The sequence below is a fragment of the Eleginops maclovinus genome, chromosome 4, assembly GCF_036324505.1.
Source record: "Eleginops maclovinus isolate JMC-PN-2008 ecotype Puerto Natales chromosome 4, JC_Emac_rtc_rv5, whole genome shotgun sequence".
Taxonomy (NCBI): Eukaryota; Metazoa; Chordata; class Actinopteri; order Perciformes; family Eleginopidae; genus Eleginops; species Eleginops maclovinus.
In genome coordinates, this window is record NC_086352.1 from 23,601,809 (window position 1) to 23,611,981 (window position 10,173).

Sequence of the window (10,173 nt, forward strand, 5' to 3'; positions counted from 1 at the left end):
AGAGTTACGAAATTATAGTATTTGTGTTTTATATTACATTATTACAAAATGATTGGTTTAATCCTTCTCTCCCATGCTGACTATCCCAGTTTTCATTCAAAGTACTCTTGGTTTTATTACAGCTGTTTTATTTAAGATGTCATTTCCATTGTTTGTTTTTCTAGTGTTGTTATTACCCTGATGCAAATGATCTGCGTTAGATCAACACTGTCATCTGCTGGCTGCATGGATTACTGCTGGGCTGGATACCAAGGCAGTGTAATGCTTTAATGTTTCCAAACTCTAGTATATTTACTTAGTTTAGAGTATGTTTGCCTTTACTTAATAGTGCACACTTGGGATGTGATGCAACACTATTACTAGCTTTATTGTTACACTATCAACCTGTGAAAATGATGAAAACTGGTCAAATTCAGTAGTATTGAGCACTTTCAGTGAGGTATTCCTGTTTGTAGACACCTTGTGTGCAGCACACATGTTAAGCTGACAAAAGTCGGACAGCTAAAGATGTTTAACAAAGGTCCACAAATGGATTCACATAAACAAAGAACAGTTTTTCTAGGATTCTAGTTAATCTCTACTGAAACAGACTTTTTAAAGGTCATAAAGCTACAGTTGGCTTGTTCGGCAAGGAAAGTTGATTTGAAATGCACCTTTAACTCAGAAGTGATCAATCTTAAATAACACAGGTGACCATGGTATAAGACTATTGAATAATAATATAAGTGCAGATTCAATCACTGCACACATATCAAACTCATTTAGCCAAAGACAAGTTATGTTAGATCCCTATATCTATTCATAAACTTATCCCTCCAACCATTAATGAAGAATGATTGCCTGTTAGTGTTGGCCTACATGATTACAGCTAATAGTGATTAATTGGTCCTGTGTGCAGTGGAATAAAGGCCTTTGTGAGGAAACAGGTATCATGATTTCTGTTGAATTGACGCAACTCAGCGTTGAGGAGTGGGCCCAAAGATGAACAGATGACTGCCGTCAGCTCTGTCTCCACGTGAAGGTCACTCTAGCAGGTGCTGACAGCAAGAACATTTGTTGGTAAACAAATCCATCTTTGCAAAGGTCACCATTTGCTTCTTGTCACTCACCCCCCCTGTCTCTCTTTCTCCTAAATATATCTTTATCTTTATCCTCTCTTTATGTCTTCATCCTTCATCATGTCTCTACTCTCTACCTGATCTTTCCTGCTCTCTGATTACTTCTTTGACACTGGCCTGAGTTATTTTCATGAGGAATGCCTGTCATTGGGTGCAAATCTGTCTGCCAGGTATAGAATAAAGCACAGACCTCAGCGTTATCAGCATTCAGTGTCCACCAACCTGATCGCACAGCCACGGGTGGCTACATTACACTACAGCTGTCTCTGGACAGCAGCAGGTACTCGGCCCAGCATGCCAACTGAGATGGGCACCCATTTCGCCAGCAGGCTGCTGTTGGCCCTCTGCCTGCATGTCACCCACACACAAACACACACACACACACACACACACACACACACACACACACACACACACACACACACACACACACACCAGCCACTATGCTAGCCAACACTCATCCCCCCTTGTCATCTATACCACCCGTGCAGGAGAGGAAACTGTCACACTGTCTCAACTGAGCAGACGTTTTGTTCAGACAACATTCATAAGCACCTGGCTAACAGTTTTGTTCAGTCCAAAAAAAATATGTGCATTTAAGATGTTCAAATGCAAGCTGGTTGTAAGAGATTGTTCGGTGCAGCGGGGAACAAGAACAAGAGTTTATTTCCCTCTGAAAGCAACGTTCTGCTCCTGGATGCAGCTTTTTTCTCCTGTTCCCCGTTTCTTTCCCTACAAAAACACACTACACAACTTTAATGTGAAGGGGAATGCTTCCATTGTTAAATCTTGATATTAAAAATAAAAAACAAAGCAAGAACAGGTCAACATTAAACCAAAAAGAACAGGGGAAAAGAAAAATCATAGGGGCAGAGAGAGTGTGAGGGAAAGTGGTGGGAAAAGAGGCAGTGAGGGAAACATATTTACTGACATCCATGGGCTGTCACCACTCTGATTAATGGTGGTTGGAATCCCTGACTGGTGAAAAGGTGTTGTTGGGGTGTAGAGAAAGCCCAGGCGCTGACCTAGAACTAATAGCATTCGACTTGAACAAGCTGTCCAACCTGAGAGAGTGGGCCCTGCTGCTGCCGGTACAGCATCGGGCTGGAAAGAAAAGGAAATAATAAAAGTTAGAAATGGGAAACAAGGTGAGAAGGTTCACATGGAAACCTTTGAACTGTGAACACCTGGTCGGATTCCAAACGGCACTGACTATTCTCTGCATAGTACACATGCAAAAGTGTATTCAATAAGTGGTCAATACAACTTTAATTGACCTTTTAAGGTGAATTACTATGAGATTCAGGGCCCATGAGCATAGTATTGCTTAGAATTTAGTGCTTGGTTTTAACAAGCTAAAGGCTTCTTCTGATAAAGTCAGCATTCTAGGATGTCAAGATTGTTTTACAATTTAGGTTCACTTATATGAAAGCCGAACCAAGAACCTTAGTGCATGACAAAACAAGAGTTTACACACAGCTTTGCTTTAAACTAAATGCACATTTCGGAATGATAACATGCAAAGAACAACATACTAACCATCTTATTTTACCATGTAAGCATGCAAAGCTGAGGCATATTGGAATGTTAATAACTTTGCAAATATTTGGTCACAAACGGAGGCACTAGATAAGTTACACATGAGTTCTTAAAGTTTGTCCTGAGGGAAGCATTAATCACTGTACTCATTTTAAGGTAAATGCATCCAATAGTTGGTAGGATATTTGAGTTTGGAAACTTGCCATGGAAGAGGCATTATAGGCATTGAAAGAAAGAAAAAAGGAAATGCCTTTTTCGTTATATGTTGTTGTGCTTCCTTAAAGATTCAGCCTTTTCATGCACGAGGGCTCGTCGAAAAAACTCAACACTGTTACCAATAGCTCCTGCTCATGTTTCCTTTCAGAACACCACCAAAAAATGTCTTGCTTCAAATAATCTGCAGTGCATTTGCCAGGAACATCATCCTGCCACGGTTGTTTTTGCTGAGGGCAACAGCAAGCCCAACAGCTGGGACATAATGAAGCTTTCAGGCACTTGTTCTCCCATCGTGTAGCGCCAGCCCCTGTCTGCTTCCACCAGATGTTCCACGTTTTCCCTCCAAAAAGCTCTGATGCCAAAATGGGGACGATTGCTAGGAAAGCGTGTACCAGTTAACTCCACAGTTGAGTCATGATTATAAGGTGATATTTGGGTTAATTGCTTGTTTCGTGCTTATTGGGCGAGGCCCTTTCTTGGTGTTCATTTTTTGTGCAGCTGAGAAAAGCAAGTTGAGTGAAACTAGAGCCACTGTTATCAGCCTGGGAATAGGTTAACATGATGTTATTGATTCATTCTCAAAGATCAGGCAAGCTTTCGTTGTGAATTACCGTATTCTTTGATTGGATGACATAAAGTGTGTCATCAGTGTCCTGAAAGCAGAGAAATACCTTAATGAAACTAAACAAATGTAAGATGATTCACTGACAGCATTATGTGTGTTTCTCAACACTTATCACAAACTCCATCTTCACAGAGTTGGACGAATTAGCAGCCTCTCCGATAGATCAGAGCTACTGAATGAGAGCTAGAGATGGACAGACAGGTGTTGGTTAAACTCCGCTCCATGCCACATGATGATGGAAAGTAGTAGTTTATCCTAGAGAGGAAAAGAGATCACCGAATATGTATTGATAAAAATGCCACCAGTTTTTAAGTCATCTGTTTGGGAATGCTGATCACGTTTTACTTGGTTTACATAAAAATGTTATAATGTGTGTATGTGTGTGTGTGTGTGTGTGTGTGTGTGTGTGTGTGTGTGTGTGTGTGTGTGTGTGTGTGTGTGTGTGTGTGTGTGTGTGTGTGTGTGTGTGTGTGTGCGTGTGCGTGCGTGCGTGTGTGTGTGTGTGTGTGTGTGTGTGATGTTGTGGTTAATTTTCTGTTAATTACACTATTTAATCTACCCCTTGTCGGTTGAACCATGTCGCATGCTAACTGAAGTAATTGAGACTAGATGTTTTTACATATGTAATTAATTTAAATCATATCAATTATGCTTCACCCAGTTCCTGGTAAAGTGAAGAAGAACATAGCCAAAGCCTGTGTTCTGTTTAGGAAAATGAAGAAATCTCTATGGGCTATCCTGTCACTGATCAATGCACATTTAGAAGTTAAACATCTGGCAAGCCACTGGAAATTGGCTTCTATGGCAACATTGTGTTGCCATCATCCTCCCATCATTAGCTTTCACCATTGCCCCGGGGTCCATAATGTCGTTATCTTACATGGAGTTGCAGTAAAGTGATGTTACATGACGTTTCTCAACTCTTTTTATTGAAGTAGCCTGCCATGCAGCCTGCTTGTTCTATTCCATGGGCACAACAGGGAAATGCGCACAATGAGAGTAAGGGCTTGATGACATGAGGTTTAAAATTTCTTGCGTCAAACATCATTTAATTTTGGGATTAGACAAATAAAATGCATCACACACACTAGCAAAAAAACCTCTCTAGCAGTGGTGTAATTGTACGTGCTCAAGGAAAATGGGCTATTTGGTATCGGGCCAGTTGCTTTTTATACATTTCAGACTCATTTTTGATGCCAGACGTCAATCTGCTTCAATTTCTGCTCACATCTGTATGAAGCATCAAAGGTTTAACGCAGATATTCAAAGTTGCATCAATGCTGCACTAGTTTTAATCGAATGTGCAGTCAAAATGATTAGCCACAATGACTGAAATTATGTAGTTGTAATTACAAACAGATGGGAGGCTTTATTTGCACTTAAGGCGATTGTGTGCATGGGAAATGCAGTGTGAACAAGAATAATTAAGAAGTTAAAGTCCTGTTTTTAAACAATCAACACTATGATGTAAATTTGTTTCAAATGAGCTATATAGTTATATGAAGCTCTGCCTGCAGCCACCATCACCTTCAAGACTTAAAGTTGTAAAGATACATACACTTTTTGTTTATTTATTGAGACCTCCGTGTAATGGAGGGAAGCAGCGTGTAAAGGCTGAAGTGCCTCATGCTGAGGAGTTTCACGAAACCCGAGGGCTCATTGTAACCGTAACCAATCAAGTGAAGAAGACTGTCCTTTCTGTTTTAGGATAACATTTCATTTGTACTTTACCTTTAACTTCGATGAATACAAATTTCCAAAGTTCAGGTGTTCCTCATGTATCAGGGCTCCCCAGGGGGTATCAAAATAAATATGAGGGTTTACAAAATTAAGAAATAAATAAAAAAATAATTATTGTTGCTAGTTCTGACTGAAAGGGGTTATTCATAAATAATGTTTGTTTTTTTCATTGTGCATTGTATTCATGACTGCCAAATACTGAAAACATTGATGGGAATTAACATTAAATAATAATTCATGCATGCTCATCAAAGAGTGTCAAGTTGTCAAATGTTTCAGCATTTTATGAAAGTTGCTCCATATATTCATACTTTCTAGAACATCACTTTTCTAACTCACTTGCACAACTATAAGGACAAGACACTTGTGCAAGGATGAAACCTCTATTGCCAAGGTCTTACAATGTCTTCCAAATGTATTCCAACACCATATGTGCAGGTTACCTTCAAATTGTACTCTTTCGGTTTACTCAGAAAATGACCTTAACCTCCTTTCCTTCACTCCACCCTCTCCAAGAAATAATAAATAGTTAATCAGTATGTTGTTTATTTTTGTCTAACGCTCTAAAACAGTGTAATTATATTATTATTGCATCCTCTAGGGGGCGCTAATGGGCTTTAGTGTTTAACATAACAATTATCAAAATACTACTCTCATTACCTACAACTAGCTGCCAGTTTTTTTTAGTTTTTTTTTAACATTTTTATTTTAATTTGGATGGTTCATCTATAGTTAAGTAGTGAGCAGACGCTCGTGTTTTATTGTCTTTTAAATATCCTGCTTCTTGGTTATGCAACTCTGCCTCCCCCTCTTTTGACCCTGGTTCACTGCACACACAGCCCACAACAGGGTGAGTTGTTTGCAGTTTACTCCATGCACAACAGAGGTCAGTAGAAGCTGGTCTTGCATGAAGTTAGCCCATCAGTGCTAGTGTGTCACACTGAGTGCTGTGGACTAAAGTTTTCAAATAATGCTGTTCGAGTGGAAGTCTTTCTTTAAGCAACTATTAACAAACAGCTTGTATCTTATTTCCACACTACCTGATTCAGCAAACCTGCAAGCACAACCGTGCTTTATTTATGCTGGCGGATTTTATGCATGACAGTTTTGCTGAGAGGAAAAAAGTTCCCCCTTCCCGTCTTCCCATGTTTCCCCCATTGATTTTGGCGCTGCTCTGATGTGAATCTGCGCCAGAAGTGTCATTTAGATGAATCACTGTTAGTCCAAGCTGGCATAGCTCGGCACTGACAGAAGGGATAATTCCACGCGGATCAAATAAATACAGATGTGAAGTAATTAGTTGTATTCCCAAGGAGCCTATTGTGTGCATGTTAAAGATGCCTGGGATCAGCTGACTTTACCACTAGCAGCTTTTATCAATTTAAACAGGAAAGGAAACTAGGTGGGTGATAACCCATGTGGCTTTGCACGAGTCACAATCTGGAAATTAGACAAGGTGAAATGTCTGAAATGCTTGAACATTTAAAAATTAGCTGGCTTTTGTAATTATCCAAAAAATCTGTAATTTTCTTTAACAAACACTAACCAATTTTTCAAAATAAAGCAAAGATTTGAAATGTAGTGGTAAATATATCGGTTAAGTTTGCTAAAACTGAGTGCGGTTCCTAAAGCCATGACCAGGGACAGTTAGGACAGCTTATTGCATTAATATTTTGTTGCATTTAATAATTATTTCCTTTTGATTTAACCCTGATAAACTTACCTACCTTAAATAATATTCTTATTAATATAATAAACACCTCAATTAAAGGTATTTATTTATTGACAGTTATTTAAGTACAATCTGCTGATGGTCCTGTTTAAATGCATTTCACAACAAATGCTGGTGCTTTGTTGCATTGCAACATTTTGAGAGCCACATCAGGTGAGAGGCCTTCAACAATTAGAGTAATACATGCTTTGATCTTCACTCAGACCAAAAACACATTTGAAAAAAAAGCTCTGCTTTAAGTGCATCATCTAATAACAAAAGCAGTGTACATTATACTGCCATTACGATTAATGCCACTTCCTTGTGAAATTGAAACCCACTTTTTGGTGCTCTCGCAATTATAGGCCCCTTCAGCAGGGGACGTATTTATGCCTAGCAGTTAGCAATGCATTGATTTAATACGTTTCTAATCAGGACATACAGCTTCAGGGCCTAAAATGTTAATTTTTCCTGCTGCTTACAAAGTAGCCTTTGATTTTCTGTCACGGCAGTAATTACAGTGTTTTGCCACTAGATAGGGAGAGAGCTTTGTCTCCTCTAATTATGAGGCAATCATTGCTGTAGTGCCAGCATGTTGTTCTCACCTTTTTGTTAATACTATTTTAATTTTATTTTTGCATCTTCTGGCTGTGTAACAATATGTGTGTTTGTGTTTTTGAGTGTACATTTGGAGTGTAGTAGCCTAGTGACTGTAATTGTTGTGGTATGGGTGCTGTTAATTACTGGAGTAAACGGTTGAATCACGGCCAGGGCCCTTTATGGTTGCAGAGTGGCGGGAAGCCGAGGAGAGAGACAGAGGGCTGGGAAATTGTTTTTACCATCTGGGGACCGAGGGAGAGAGAAGGGGAAGCAGAAAGGAGAAAAGGGGGAACAGCGGCAGACCAATAGGCCCGATTGGTGGCCAGAGCCTAAGGGTCCGGGGGTCCATATGGAACAAAACACTTTGCCTTGCGCTTTATTGCACACCTTGCTGTTTTAATCAATGGCAAGCCTGTTCACAGAGCCTAGAGCAGCAGTGGTTGTTTCTCATTGTCTGACTGCTACTTCCACTTTTCCTGCTCCACTACACCCCAACACTTCTTACCAAATCTCTGAAGAGCTGTGCAGCACTTTTAGGAATCTCTGGAAGCCAGGGAAGTGGATGTGCTGCGGTGAAAACATTTACACTATGAGCGAGGTGAAAACATTCCTTTTTTGTAATGATGATTTGATACGCTTTTGCTCCTGACTGGCTGCGCTGCTCTAATTTCCCAGCAAAGCAGAGATAAGAATGCAGACGCCTGCTGTGAGTGGAGTCATTTCTTAAAATGGAGGACACCATTCCGTCTGAATTGCATTTGAGTGTTAAAAGTAATGGGATTAGGCTACAAAAGGCGTGTTAACACCGAGACACTGGGAAGTGTGCTAATAGCACCATAAAAGTGCCAGCCAGGAGTCGTCTGACTCCCTCGTAACCTCATCCCGGTTGCAAGCAGTTTTGATAATCACCCCCCTCAGACCAAGCACCACGATCAGGAGTGAGGAGAAGAGCCTGTGACTATGTGGGAGGTTGAGTGTCTCGTATCTTCACAGAACTCATTGCATCAATAAGTCATTAAATCAGACTCAATTTGGAAAAAACATGTAGAGCTACCTGTTTGAAAGTGAAGTCCTGCTGTTGTTATTTCATGGGCAACATCTTACAGTAGATAAGTACCAACAGAGCAGCAATCAAACAGTGGAGTTGGCTCAGTATGTCATGCATCTGATGTTACCCTGATTATAAAGGACAAATCCATTCAAATGTAGATTCACATTGTTTGCTGTGACTTATGGCAACACCAAGCGTGAGCATGAATAAGGGGCATGCAACACTAACATCTAAAATAAATCACTTAAAACAAATTTCACCATATTGTACAATGAAAATGAGATTTAAACCAATCTTCCTCTTTCAGAGTCAAGTAAACGGTTATACAATTCAACAGTGTTCAATTTACAATCCTGTTGTTGCGGCACCTACGCTAAAAAGTTTCCTCCCAGCTCGAAGCTGCTTATTAAAATCGTATTGAGGTTCAGTGAAGTATCCAAATATCAGTAGTAACCCAGGAGGATGTTTTGGATAACAAAAATATGGCCAAAAGAAAATCCCATCATCCCTAAGAAAAGTATGCATTGCATGTGATTGGCTGGCACAGCTGCATGATGTCATCCAGTTCTCACATGGTGCAATAAACAGGCAGCCTGTAAACATAAACAGCATTGAGCATGATGACTACTTTCCAGAAGCCACAACAGTCTACACTGTCTCTCCTCAGTGTAAACTGACAGTGGCTGGTGTTTGGCTCGTTGTATTACAGCCTCTGCCATTACTTGGATTTGTGATTAAATTTAGCAAAGTGCTGCCGATAGCCGAATTGTCCAGCCACTCTCAATTACTATCTAGGGAGGGTACCTGTGAAAGCTTAACGCAGCAATTAACAACTTAATTAAGTGCCACAGCCATTGTGGCACTTTTGGAGCACTGCAACAAGGGCCGTATTGATTGCAGGGGATTGCCAGTTGGTCCTCGATTGATCGCCCAATTGATTGGCTTGAATAGGCATTCCTCAATGAGTCAGGGAAGGATTGTGTGTGTGTGTGTGTGTGTGTGTGTGTGTATGTGTGTGTGTGTGTGTGTGTGTGTGTGTGTGTGTGTGTGTGTGTGTGTGTGTGTGTGTGTGTGTGTGTGTGTGTGTGTGTGTGTGTGTGTGTGTGTGTGTCTTTAGTCTCAGAGGAAGTAGCCGTCACACTGCTGTGTGACACATTGATAATGACCTGCCAGACTGGCTGCATGGCCTCTCCCTTTCCCCCTGGGATAGGAACGCATGTCTGATGTCAATCACTCACTCACACTCAGTCTTTGGCTTTCACACACACACACACACACACACACACACACACACACACACACACACACACACACACACACACACACACACACACACACACACACACACACACACACACACACACACACACACACACAGAGGCCCCAGGACTGTGCATGAATCCAAATAACATCTGCAGTCTACTACTATTTTAAATACAGCTGACAGCAATGCAGTAATACATACTCAGTACAGAAAACCTTGCGAGTAGTGAATACACTGGTACAAACTGACACTTGGTTTGACTTCGTTGATACATATGATTTGAAATAAAGTAAATGATTCAAATTAAGT